Genomic DNA, 14,611 nt, shown 5'->3' with positions numbered 1-14,611 from the left:
AACTTTGGGATCTCTCCTGTGGGCTTGTGTCTAACCAGACACAGCCGATCTGAATATTTCCTGCATGCTAAGCAGACCATTGTCAGCCGCTTCCTCTAGGCTAGATTGTTATAAATGCTGTTTATGATCCTGCTATGACAACTGTGAAGGACATGGCAAAGAATTTATCACAGGATTATTCATCCACCAGCAGAATACCTAATAAGATTCTAAATGACCCAAGATGATAATAAGATCTAGCTTGTAGCAATAAGGTATTAATAAACTGCTTTTTTCAATAAGGGAGAGTCCTGGCATCATTACCCTGACATATTTGTTTTGCTTATATTTTGCGAACAAAGTAGGGCTGCTGGATTGAATAGTAAATTTATAAAAACCCCTGATGTATGAAAAATACAGCCCACATGAAGTGGAACCCATAGGTTAAAGTCAAGAGCATGGTGTTTGCCTATGACATCCGAGAGCCAGACTCCCAAGCCATCGATTCTAATTGTTCCGTGCCATTTGCCTTTGTATTTAAAAATTATATAAGAATAATATATTGCCCGCTGTTGACCACAAGGCCATAATTCAAATGAAGAAATTTAGTAAAATCATAAGCCAAGAAAACACAGTGTAGATGAATAATGGATGAAACAGGAACAGGAACACTGAACTCAAAATGAAATCTGGGATTCCGCTGCATGTTCCTGTTTTGAAAATAAAACTAGTATTAAGTTAATAAAAAAAATGAATCCTGTTCATTGTCACTCAACTATTCCTAGGGAAGAAAATGGCAGAGACTCAAGAATTGTCATTAGGGAATTTTTGAATAGCAGAAGCTGGAAAAGTGAGCTGTAACTCCACACTGGCCTGGTTCTAACTTGCTGCCTCATAGCTTCTCTCTGTGATGACACTGTGCAAGGACAAGGCTCAGAAAACTGAAAATACTTTTACTTCTCATTTCCAGGAAAGTAACCTTGTGCCTTGGAAGGTGTTCTCTAGTGGATTAAATTGAAATCAACAATATTCTTTTTATATTGAGTTATAATGTATATACAATAAAATATGCAATGTCTGGGGGTATATAGTTTGAAGAGTTTTGACAGATGAATTCCTGTGTGACTGTCACTCAAAACAAGTTATATAATGTTTTCATCTCCCTAGAAAGTTCCCTTGTACTTCATTCCAGTTAGCATCTTCCTCTTGTTCAGCCCTGGTGACCATTTTTCGGACTTCTGTCCCATGGGTTAGATTTGCTTATTATTGAACTTCATATAAATGGAAACATACAGTATACTCTTCTGTGTCTTTTTTCATTCAAATAATGTTTCTGAGATTAATTTATGTCCTGCATATCAATTGTTCATTTTGTTGCTGTATGGATATACCACATTGTATTTATTCATTCTCTTGTTGATGGACATTTGGTAGTTCCCAGTTTTGGACCATTATTAATAAAACTGCGATTAACATTTATGTATCAGTCTTTTTGTTAACTCAGAATGGATCATGACCTAGATATGAAAATTAAAACTATGCAACTTCTAGAAGAAAATAAAATCTCCACAACCCTAGAGATAGGTAAAATTTTCTTAGATTAAATAAAAGCACGAACCATAAAATAAACAACCAATAAATTGGACTCCATCAAAATTTAAAACTTCTGCTCTTCATGTAAAAACATCTTTTTGTGGACCTACGTTTTTATTTATCTTAATTAAGTACCTAGAGGTGGGCTTACTAGGTCATAAAGTAGATGTAGGTTTTACTGTGTAAGAAGCTGCCAAATCGTTCTGCAACTTGGTCCATTTTACATTCCCACCAAGAGTGTGGAACAGAGTTTCAGATTCTCCATGCCCTTGTTAGCACTCAGTATTGTACCTTTTATTTTAGCCATTCTGGTGGGTTTGAAATGGCAGCTCACCTTTGGTTTTCACTATCAGTAAACTTAAAAATGACCAAATAGGCCGATTGGCAACTGATCAGATTTGTGTTTAGCTTGGAATCACAATTTGCCACATTCCCTGTTGTGTGAAGTCCACATTTTAAACATTTTAAAGCCAGAAATTTTGATCATTGCATTTTAGACTGCTGAGTCATCTTCAAATTGCCTTTTATCACATTCCTTCCGTGTTTGTCTTCAACTCCAGGTCCTTTGCCCACTGATTAGTCATAACTCATGAAAAAGATTTAATATTGTTAGTTAAGTGTTTCACCTCACTGGTCTGAGAGACACACAACAAAACGAGCTAAAGCCTAGAGGGAATTCCTCAAGTTACAAAGAGTATTATTTCATGTGTAGGACAAGTTATGCAGGGATCCTAAAACTCCTTTTCTTTTGAAGAATTAGATTGTGTAAAGCCTGCACTGGGGAATTGGGTTTAGATGAAAGCCTAATGGAAACTACGTGGTAGACCTTCTCAACATATTTGATTCTTGACCCTCATTAAAGTAAGAAATGGTAGAATTGCTGATTGCTACCTATAATTTATGGACTGTAAGAGAATCTCTTGACAAATAACATAGGGACTTTAATCTCTTTTAAAACATGAATTTGTGCACTTTCAATCCAGCATGTGGGACATACTCACAGCTGAGATGGGACCTACTGAGTTTTGTAACTGAAATGTCTGTCTGCTTTCTTTCTTTCTTTTTTTTTTTTTTTTGGAAACCTTGAAACAATTTATTGAGTTGCTTTATACAAGATTAACAATTTCCACACCACCCCCCCAACACCAACATAGTCTCGTTCTTTCTTTATTTTTAATCGAGGGCCACATTATTATGGCATTCTATTCCATTATGGGATACCCTTAGTATTCTTTAGCATAGAACTTTGTATCACTGATCTTCAAAGAGCTGCTTTTTTCATAATGTGCTGGAAAGGCCAGGAAGCCTCCAAATGTCTGATGGTTACATTGCCCCCTTCTGAGAAAAGTAGCCAAAGACTATTCTCTCATTATAAATTTTCCTCTCTATGTGATATGACCTTGTAGCCCCGGCCACAGCTGATGGCCTGGAAATTGCCACCTGTCACAAAAGCACTTAACTATAGGCTGAGCATGATGAAAATGATGATAATGATGACATTATAACAGACATTAATCTAATTGAACACATATCACTATCAACTCTGTGTTCTCTAGTTTAATATTTTTGTTAGGAAAATGACCCAGAAGATACACTTTTTGGGTTGCTGTTCTCTGCCACTAGGGGGTAGCATCATTGTTATTGTCTTGAGTCCATTAAAGTAAAGTAAAGTAGTTCTTTAACCTTTCCAAGTGTATTTTTTTCCCATTGAGAGTGAATATAAGTGATCCTCTGCCTTGAGTGCAGTAATTTTATAATTTAAGAAATGATCTTTGTGTCTTACAAATGCTGCAAAAGTACAGTAAGATAGAATAATTTTTTTCAATCCATTATTTTATGTCTTCATTAATTCTGCTTATAGTTTTGCTTGTTAAAAAATATATAGTATTAGTAATAAATTATTAGTACAAACTTTTTGTGCTTTGCATTTGCTTTTAGCACTTAGCCTTCCATCTATGATATGAGAAAGGGTTATGTGCACTTACTTTTGGGTGGAGGGGAAATGCATCACATATGCTGGAGAACATAACAGAAGACATGCACTTTTACCTCAAGGAAAATACAGTTTAGTTATGGAAGTGAAATATATGCACATCAACTAGACTATCAGAATTAAAAGTGTTTTTTAGAATTTATCAATTTCCTCTTGTAATTTGGTTAATTTTTTTCTTTAGAGGCAATGTTGTTTGATTCATGATTCATTCAGTCTCATAATTGCTAGATCTTCTTGGAGAATTAATTCTTTTATTTCTTGTAAATTAATGACAACTTCTTAACGCCTAATAAGGTTTTTCCCCTCTTAAATTATTTTTTTTGTGATATTACTAATTTTAAATTTACCTTGAGTTAGTATTTGATGGCTTATCTTTTACCTCATTTCTTATCTTTCAACTTTTATGTGTTATATTTCATGCATGTATCTTTGAAACAGCATATAACTGAATTACTAAAAATTTAAGAATATCTCTCTTTAGTTGGCCAATTTAATCCGTTTAAATTTCATGATTGAAATCACTATTTCTTTGGATTTCTTCCCCCACAATCTTGTTTGATGTTTCAGTATAACCTGCCTTTTCTTGGCTTAGTTTTTTCTCCTTTGCCGGCTTCCCTTGAATAGACCGAATTTTCTTTATTCCTTTTCCTCTCTCTATAGCTTTGAATTGTATATATTCTATTTCTTATTTTTTAGTGTTTATCATTAGTTTTTGGCATGCATGCCTAAAGTCAAAATTTAATATTTCTTCCCTTTTCCTAAATTATACAAAAACCTTTATACCCAAAGATCACTCTCATTATCCATGATGTTTTCCCCTCTCAGGATTTTAATTCTTCTTAGGTTAAAAACTAGTCATGAAGTTTACTTTTGCTTTTTCAGCAAGTGTTTATTTAGATTTATCTCACACGTTTACTAATTGCTTGCCTCACTACTGCTCCTTGCAATGCCATTCCTTCATTATGGGTTCAGTTTTCTTCCTACTGCAGTATGTCCTTCAGTGGCTCTTTCAGCATGGTTAGTGAATAGTAAGTCTCACAATCTTCGTTTGATTGAACAATGTCTTTATCATGCTACTTGAGCAACAATTTTGCCGACCTTTTCTCCTTAAAGATACTGCTCCTTTGTCTTCTGGTCTGTCTTTTTAAGAAATTTTGTTGAAATTTAATATACATGTAGAAAAGCACACATATTGTGAGTGTGTAGCTAAATGAGCCCATGTAATCAAAACCTAGTTCAAGGTACAGAACACAGCCAGCACCCCAGGAGTCCTCCTGATGTCCCCAGCCAGCCACTAGCCAGCCTCCCAATAGTTAAACACTATCTGGACTTCTACCAGCATAGATTAGTTTTGTTTTAGTTTCTATTTTTGCTGATGAGAAATCTACTATCAATCTAGTCTTTATTTACTTATAGTTAATCTTTTTATCCCCCTGTCTTTTCAGATATTATTTTTGGTGATACGCAGTTTCATTATGTGATATATATAGCTGTGGATTTATTCCTATTTGTGCTACTTTGCTATTGGCATGTTTCCTGGATCTAAGAAGGTGTTTTTCATAAATTCTGGAAAAATCTCATCCATTATCTTATTGAATATTTCTTCCCTCTCATTCTTTTTACTCCACCTTTCTGAAATTCCTAAGAATATATAGTAGATCTTATCTTGTCCTTTATAACTTTGAACTTGTCTTTGATATTTTTGATCTCTTAATTTTTCTACATTGCATTCTGGGTAATTTCCTGATTTATCTTTTTTCTTTTTCCTTGATTCTCTTCTGTTGTATGTGATCTGCTAAATTTATTTGTTATGGGTTGAATCTCTCCAAAAGAGATACATCGAAGTCATAACTCCCATACTTTAAATATGACCTTATTTAGAAGTAGGGTCTTTACAGAGATAATCAAATTAAAATGAAGTCATTAGGATAGACCCTAACTCAACCTGATTGGTATCCATAAGAAGGTGGCAGGGCAGGGGACAGGTGTTGAATTTGGACACAGACACAAGCCCAGAGGGAAGGCTGTGTGATGAGACCTGAGGAGAATACCATGTGAAGATTTGAGTTATGCTGCCACAAGACAGAGAACATTGGGGCTACCAGAAGCTGGAAGAGGCAAGGATCCTTCCTCTTTGGGTGTCAGAGGGAGCATGGCTCTGCCAACACCTCAATTTCATGCTTGTAGCCTCTAGAACTGTGAGATGATACGTTTCTTTTGTTCTAAGCCACCCAGTGTGTGGCACTCTGTTGGGCAGCTGTGGAAAACTAATATACCATTTATTTAGTTTAAATTTCAGTGATTCTGGGGCGCCTGGGTGGCCCAGTTGGTTAAACATCTGCCTTCAGCTCAGGTCGTGATCCTGGAGTCCCAGAATTGAGCCCCACATCCCTTGCTTAGCAGGGAGTCTGCCTCTCCCTCTCCCCCTGCCCCTCCCTTCCGCTTGTGTTCTCTCTCAAATAAATAACATTTTTAATGTTTTAAAAATTAAAAAAAAATTAAATTTCAGTGATTCTTTTTTTTAATTTCCAAATAGTTCTTTTTATCATATGGTACTTCATTCTTACATCATGGTTTCTAATCTTTTATGTCTTTAATGATTTTGAATATGCTTATTTTTATTGCCTGGTTCAGATTGTTCTATTGTCTTAGAGTGTTAATCTTCCTGTTTGTTTTGTTTGCTTACGCTTTTGGAGGATCATTTCCTCTTGTGATTTATAATTTTTTTCTTTTAATTGTGAGCTTACTTTCACCGAAGGGATTTCCCTGTCTTGGGGACATCCCATGCTCTGTGGGTTGTGAAAATGTTTCTGTAGAGTAGCTTTGTATTTCTTATGATGGATATCTCAGTTCTTTCATTGGTCTGCAGCCAATTTTTATTTTAATTTCTTCACTGAGGTTTCTTTATGGGTGGATAACATGAGTTCAGACTGCACCCTGCATGCTCAAACAGGCTTGGTATTTTGATTTCCCATAACTGACTTTTTTTTTTTACCACTTGGAACTGGGAAAAGACAAAGTTCCTTGACTCCTCCCTGTGCCTTCTAGGATCTTGCCTTTATACAGGTTTGCCATTTCTAGCTCGCCATTTCATACCTCGCACAGGTCCTGTTCTACCTCCCCTGCTGCTAAGTGGGCATTTAAACCCCAGCCTCTCACCATTTGGGCTTATATCTAGATCCATACCCTGTTGGGTCACCAAAGCACCAGTTCACAAATGGCAAAATTTCTTTCTTCTCTTCTCTACTCTCTCTCACATTCTTTCAAGTTTGGTTCTTTTTCAAAATAGTTTTTGCCACATTTCCCTGAGCATTTCTGTGTATTTTTAGAAGAAGGAGATTGGGGGCTATGTTAGTATAATCTACCATTTCACTGGAATGAGAAGCTGGGACCAACGTCTGATATTGAATGATTGTGAAGAATGGGCAGTACATACTAATAAGGGATTTAAGGAGGGAGAGAGTCACTGAAGAGTGGAAACAAGAAATAACAATTGTTGGTGAGGATGTGGAGAAAAAGGAATCCTGTGCACTGTTGGTGGGAATGCAAACTGGTGCAGTCACTGTGGAAAACAGTATGGACCTTCCTCAAAAAATTGAAAATGGAATTACCATATGATCCAGTAATTCCACTATTGGATATTTACCCAAAGAAAACAAAAACGCTAATTTGAAAAGATACAGGCACCTGTGTTTATTGCAGCATTATTTATAATAGCCAACATATGGAAGCAACCCAAGTGTCCATCAATAGATGAATGAATAAAAATGTGGTATACAATGGAATATTACTCAGCCATGAAAAAGAATGAAATCTTGCCATTTGCAACAATATGGATAGATCTAGAGAATGTAATGCTGAATGAAATGTCAGAGAAAGACAAATATGATATGATTTTACTCATATGTGGAATTTAAAAAACAAAACAAACAAAGAAAAAAAGAGAAAGAAAAACCTTTAACTCTTAAATACAGAGAACTGGTGGTTACCAGAGAGGACATAGTTGGGAGGAGGGATGAAATAGATAAATGGGATTGAGAAGAGTACACTGACCATGGTGAGCAATGAGTATAAAATTGTTGAATCATTATATTGTATATCTGAAAGTAATTTAACACTCTGTGTTAATCCTACTTCAATTTTTTTTAAACCTACCAAAAAAAGAAAGAAAAAGAGTGGGAACAGCCAAGTGCTGAAGGATGCTAAGTAGAGTTCAGATAAAGGAGGGTTAAATACTTTAAAAAGTATTTTTACATATCAATTAGAATTAGAGCTATATGTAAGGACAAAGATATGCATCTAACGTCTAGCACACTTACATACACACAGCATTGCTATTTCTGGGCAGATTGACAGCTTGTCTCTTCTTCCCTCTCTTCCCCACGCCTTTTCCTTTGTAGAAACAAAACTGCTCTGTGAACGGCAGGAAGCCAGGTTTTTGTAGGAGACACCACATGGCTTCAGAACCTTACCATGCTGACTTAGTCCTCAAGGCAGTGGATGGTTGTGAAGAAAGGAATTAGAAATATTCCTAGGGCATTTCAATCTGTAGTTAATGGAGGTAGGAGGCTCAAGTCAGAATTTTGGTTTTTAATTTTTAATTTCATCAACTATGACTTCATTGTCTGAACAAGAGAGTAGAAAGCAAATCTTCTGCTCCCCTTTGAAATGTCCTTAACACCCACTGAATTGGAAATATCTTCCTAATCTAACTCCTGGAGTTGGTTACAAAAATTAAATGAGAAAACAGAAGTGAACATGCCTTAAAATAAAAATGTGTTCTATAAGAGAGGCGACATCACCTAGGAGTTCAGTGCATGGCCTCCAGAGCCGCACTGAGTTTGAAGCCCTAATTCTAACACTAACTAGCTCTTTGGGAATGTTGCTTAAATTATCTGTGCCTCAGTTTCCCCATCTGTAAGATAGGGTTAGTAATATATATATCATTGGGGTTGCTGTAGAGGTTAAGTGAGATGTAGTAGTGCCTGACATATAGTAAGTTCTCAATAAGCATTACTTTATATCCGTTGATATCATAATCTACATAAGATCTAATCTAAGGCCCAGGGGCCCAAGCAGGTCTAGAAATAAGATCAGAGTGTTTGAGAACCCTCTAGAATTATACCCCAAATTGTGTGTGTGTATCTGCATATGCATTTGTAAGAGGGTGGTGCATTTTTCTTGGGAGCCAGTTCATAGTGTCCTTCAGATTCTGAAGATATGCAACCTCTGGGGCACCTGGGTGGCACAGTCGGTTAAGTATCTGACTCTTGGTTTTGGCTCAGGTCATGATATCATGGATCATGGGATTGGGCCCCTGTGGGGCTCCAGGCTGAGCGGGGAGTCTGCTTGAAGATTCTCTCTCTTTGACTCTTCCCCTTACTTGTGTGTGCTTTAAAAAAAAAAAAAAAAGATGCAACCCGCTAAAAGTTAAGAACCACTTTTGTTTGAATCTAAGGACCATAGAGCTAAATACTCTTATGCATTCCACATAGGTTTCATGGCTCTTGTTTGGCTCAATAAACATTGACTGAGAACTGGGCACTGGTCCTGGGCAGTCACTCAGCCACACAGGGGCAACACCTTACTCAGAGAACTCTGTATTTAGGGAAGACCCAAATGAGAATTCAGAAAATCACTTAGATGATTTCTACTGCAGTTTATTGATGTCATGATTTCCTTTATGGGCAATTTCAGCGCCAGGTGAGTCAAACTTATTACTAAGATGTTCTGTGGAAGGACTGAAGATTCACTTAAGGCTTTTCTTGGAGAGCAGTGTAGGATTTCATCCCTTCCCATGAAGTGCCATGAGAGCCTTCTGGTCATTTTCAGTGAAGACCCAAAGTCATGAGATTAGGGGACCTTGGTGAAGCATTGTAAGATGCATGATGGAAGGCTCCCCAAACTTGATGAATTCTAATAATTATTAGACTCTTTTCTTCTATCCTTTGAACCTTCTCTTGCTTTGACTTAGCCAAACAGATTTGGCAAGGCTTACAAAGGTATAAATGTCAAACTTTATTTCTTTTTAAGATGTTTGTCATCTAAATAATGATGCCATCAGTAGGGGATGTTGTTTTTGTTATTTTTTCCCTTCTGCTCTCAGATGCCTTTTAACATACATGAAAATATTTATATAGTGTTTCAGGTCTGCAGCATTCAGCACAGACATGCTCTTTTGAGTTCTCCCTTTTGGTAATATCATATTTAACTCAAAAGAAGTCATAGGCATATTGGGGGCAGATAGTAGGTACAAATCTGACAGAAAGCTAATGAGCTCTCCTGTGATTATCAGGGAGGCTGGTGACTCATTAAATCTCATTTCCTGGGCAAGTCCACATAGGGAGAAGAAATGATTTGAACTAAAGGCCTGAGAACCTAATGCAGTCAGATTTATGGGCATCCGTGTAAGTAACCACATGATAATCAGTGCAAATAGTGAAATGTTTTAATGAGGCTCTCTGAAATATTTAATTGGTTACTTTATTAAATTTTTTAATAGTTTCGTTGTTTTCTGTTAGGAATTAGCCCTACAGCAGGGAGGGTCCTGAAACCAAGTGGGGTTGTCTTTTGCTTGGATTCAATCCAAGCTGTTGTTCTCCTACATAGTATCTCTTTTTGTATATTAACATTGTCATTGGTATTCAAGGCTATGCTGAAAAGAGGGTCAGGTTGGTTAGAATCCATAAAAACTTCTTTTGGTTCCAAAGTATATGAGTATCTGCTTAGAATTAATCCTCTTCCAGGTTCATTAGAGTGAATCATTGTTCATTCTGAGGATTAACTACTGCTGAGAAGAAATTTTTCCAAAACTGGACAAGCCATAAAGGAGATGAATCTTCAGTCCTTCCACAGAACATGTGGAGATATGATTTGTTTCTGATACCTTAACTTCCTTTTAAATGTCCATCTTTACCTTCTGGTTGTTTCCTTTATATCTTGTTCCTCGCCTTTGGGTCCTGGTAGCTTTCTAATCATGAATTAGTTAAATGACAAGAACTTAAGATACTGCTCTTCTCAGGATGCATAGGCACAAATAAATTAATTTCTAGTGGTAGAATTTTAGATATCATAACAGATTGGGTGGGTTGTGATATTTTGCATATCTCAGATCCCACCTCTTCATCAAGACATCCTTGTGACTTGATCATCCCATGTGTATAGGTACTTAAAACTATTAGAAGAATTGCCAGTTGACCAATGAGGGAAGACCATGAAGTGGTGTGTGGTACCTATTGCTATGTGAACAGTTACTACTTGTGACTAAGACCCATGCTTTTTGCCGCAACTGTGGAGAGAAGGATCACCTATAGGTATGATTTATTTTTAAAAGCCATGGGCAGGATTCCTAATGGAGCAATCATTTTAGACAGCCTTTTCATAGCAAAGATGGGTTTGCCAGTTTAAAATGTCAAGATGATTTAGATAAATTCAGGTTCTAATCCATGTCCACATTGAACGTCCAGTATTTGAAACTATCCATCTTTTAAGGTCATAGATATCTAAGATAACATATTGGGGTAGACCATGCCAAAAGAAAGGTCTGGGGTATGTAGGATCTTCCATCATGAAAGATGAGTGAGTGTAAGTACAATATTTTCTTGATTCAAAAATGCACAAAAAGAAAAACATGAACAAAAATTTCAATAATTGAAGGTTGATAAAATCATCTTACCGTTCATAAATATGCTTAATATAGTATTTTTTACAAAAATATGTTATTAAATCTTGTAAGCAATGTTTTCTTAGAATTTAGGAAATACTGTTCATTCCCTGTAGGCTAGAAGGTCTTCTTCACAACTTGTTGTTTGTATTTTAGCTTATAAAAACACTATGGCCAAGTCTTATATTGTTGACTAGAGGAAGGCCAGGCAACGCTTTAAAACAAATAAAAGGTGAGGGGCGCCTGGGTGGCTCAGTTTGTTAAGCATCTGACTTCAGCTCAGGTCATGATCTCAGGGTCCTGGGATCAAGCCCTGCATGGTCAGACTCCACACTCAGCGGGGAGTGTGCTTCTTCCTCTTTCTCTGCCCCTCCCCCTGCTCATGCATGCGCATTCTCTCTTTCTCAAATAAATAAAATCTTTTAAAAAACAAAAGTTGTTCAAGTTGTAGAAAACACAGTTTAAACATGATAAATGGCTGAACTGATTCAGAGCTGGAGCAAGCTGTCTTGACAAGCTGTTGTGGGTGAGAACCTAGCCCATGATCCTGTGGCAGACATGAAGTTGAAGGTGCATCTGACGTTGAAGACTAGGACAGTAAAAGAGAATGGGCAGATTCAGAGCAACACAGATTTGAGAGGCAGAATCTATAGAGAATGCTGGAAGCACAAGTTTGTGTATAGTAATATATGCATACACATATATATACAGTAATATATCTGGTAGATGCACTTAGAAAAAGTTTAGAAGGTTATGCCCCAAATAATTAACAGTGTTGAGGAGTAGGATGGTGGGGAAAGACCTAAGCACTCTTACTTTTCATTTGTACATGTCTGCTGTTAAAAATGTCTTATAATGAACATGTAACTTTTTTTATTTAAGAAATTATAAAAGTCACTGAAGAGAAAAAAATATATCCCAGAAATAAAAACAGTTTGCAGCTGCTAAGATACAGGCCTGCCAAATCCAAAATAATTTATTTAGACAACTGTTGGCATGGCTCTACTTCCCATGTCAATGCACACCCCTGTCTCTCGGGCCTGCCCCTGGCAATATGGGGACCAAGACCATCTCCCTCCCAACAGTGGGGCCAGGATGCCTCCCCCAGTGATTTTTCCAGGCAATGTTTGAAAGAAGAAGCCTAGCTCTAGGCTGCAGAGGCTACCCAGTCAAGAACTACCTGGGGGCCAGTGGCTGAGGTTCCCCTTCTCTAAACCTGAAAGCGTGTGTGCCTTGTTCCATGCTGATGACAGAGGGAAAATTCAAATGCTGTGTTTTATGAAAGTGAACATTAAGTTAGTTTCTTACGCTTTAGGTCCTTTGGTCAGTACCCACCTAGAAAGAAGTCTTGCTTTCCCCCAAAGGCCAGGAGCTGGGAAAACTTAAATCACTAATGCCATTGTTTTTCTGGTGCCATTTAAAGGCAAGCCAAATTTGGGGGGAAAAAACCTTTACCTTCCCTTCTCTTTCATGTTCATGGAACAAGAAAATGAAGGTATGTGGTGGCCCATCTGTGACTGCAAGTGGAAAATGCCTTCTATAAATCTTCATTCATGATTTAAGTAAAAGGGGAAAGGGGAGGCCATTAAAACTACCAACATCATTTATTTCTTTTCTAGGAAGATGTTCACCCACAGGCTGTATCTTCAGCACACTTGAATTCTTGGTTTCCCAGAGTCATCTACATCCTAGCTGCATTTCCCTTCTTGTATTGTCTCCTACTGCTTATTCCTAAGCATCCTTTTTACTAGATATACTTCAGCAACTTTGAAAACCTGGAAACCAGCGTGGCTGTCTGGGTGTATACATGTTTTGAAGTGGGTACCATTTCTGAGTTAAAACTGAGTTGGCAAAGAATGCATTGACTTAAACAAGGGCTAATAATTTTGCTTGGACTTTTGCAGTAAAAATTCTTGAAAAACATTATCCTTATAAAAATAGCTAGAATGGTTTGATGGTGGCATTTTTCATCTGGCTGACCTCCCTGCCTTACCGGGGAGTTGGAGCCACGTGGGCATGGGGTGAAGGGTGAACCCTAATGAAACATTGCAAGTCCTAGGAAGCAACAAGCAAAATCACAGAGTTGCTTTGCTATCTGCGGCTGCTCACCTTATGTGCCTATTTTTTCCCTTCAAACTTCAGTGTTTATTTCCCAGTGTCCCCTTTTGAAAGAGATTGATGTGGCTGGCAATGGCGAGGGGATTAACATGAATAACAAATTATTCTTACACGTTTGAAGTTATAGGCCTGTTATACTTGCCCTCTAGGGAAACGCTGGGCTTTACTGAGCTATTGCTATTCTCAAAAAATTTCGGTAATTATTAGTGCTAGGAGTTGGGTTGCTTGGTTTCAGCTTGGTTTATACAAATTGTGCCTTTTGGGAGACTTCTCTGACTACCTGATTCACAATGAAGGAGGCTGCATGGAGGTATGGCAATATTTTCCAACCTTAAGATTTGCGACTGAGTTTTAAATTGTCTAAATATTTTTTTTTATTTTGGGCCCCAGTCATGACAGAGAGGAAAGAATAAAGAGAACCCAGAGTAACCATATTTGTTCAGGAGAAGGTAGAGGAGAGGGGTGGGGTCCAGATAGGAATAGTTTGCCTAGAATAGAAATCCCACAGAATGGTGGCTGGGAACTGGAAAAGAATTAGAAATAGCAGGTTCAAATCTGATCAAGCCGAAATTTGTTGCATGACTATGACAACTATATAATCTCTTAAACCCATCCTTTGCTCATCTGTAATTAGAGTATGATAAAATACTGATTTCAGGCCATTTGGAGAAATAAATAAAATAATGAAAATTCCTCACTGTGTACATGATTTTACAACTATTATTTTTAGTACTGCTAATATTAGCTTGCCTGTCTCCTGTATCTGAAGTTCTGATAGTAGCTTTGAAAAAGAGGGCCCTCCGGTGGGCTGTGTAAAGCACTTACATGGAAAAATTTGGGTCAAATCAATATAATAAATTTTATCAAACACTTACCTGTGCAGCCAGATTCAAATCCAAGAACCACCAATTACTAGCTGTGTGACTCTGGGAAAGTTAGCCCATTTCCATGCCTCTGTTTCTGTCTCTGTAAATCAATAATACCTGCTTCACAAGGTTGTCATGAAAATTAAATAAGGTAATTATCTGTAAAGTCCTTAGAAGAGTGCCCTGAAGTTTATCTCAGCATAACAGGTCACCAAACCTCCTGGGCAGCCTCTTAACCTTCCTTGGTGATAGAATGAGAACGTATTTATTTCATAACTTCTTAGGAGGTGCTACTACTTTCTTCCCAGGAAGAGGTCCTTCTAGTATTAGTATTTTATCATACCTCAGGAGTGGGTCCACCTTCTCCCAGGGTTGCAATGTTAGCATTTCCAGAGTGTT

This window comes from Eumetopias jubatus, unplaced genomic scaffold (assembly GCF_037043125.1).
Source record: "Eumetopias jubatus isolate StellerSeaLion01/CBP00866 unplaced genomic scaffold, mEumJub1_p1.0 scaffold_7, whole genome shotgun sequence".
Taxonomy (NCBI): domain Eukaryota; kingdom Metazoa; phylum Chordata; class Mammalia; order Carnivora; family Otariidae; genus Eumetopias; species Eumetopias jubatus.
Note: the sequence above shows the minus strand (reverse complement) of the source record.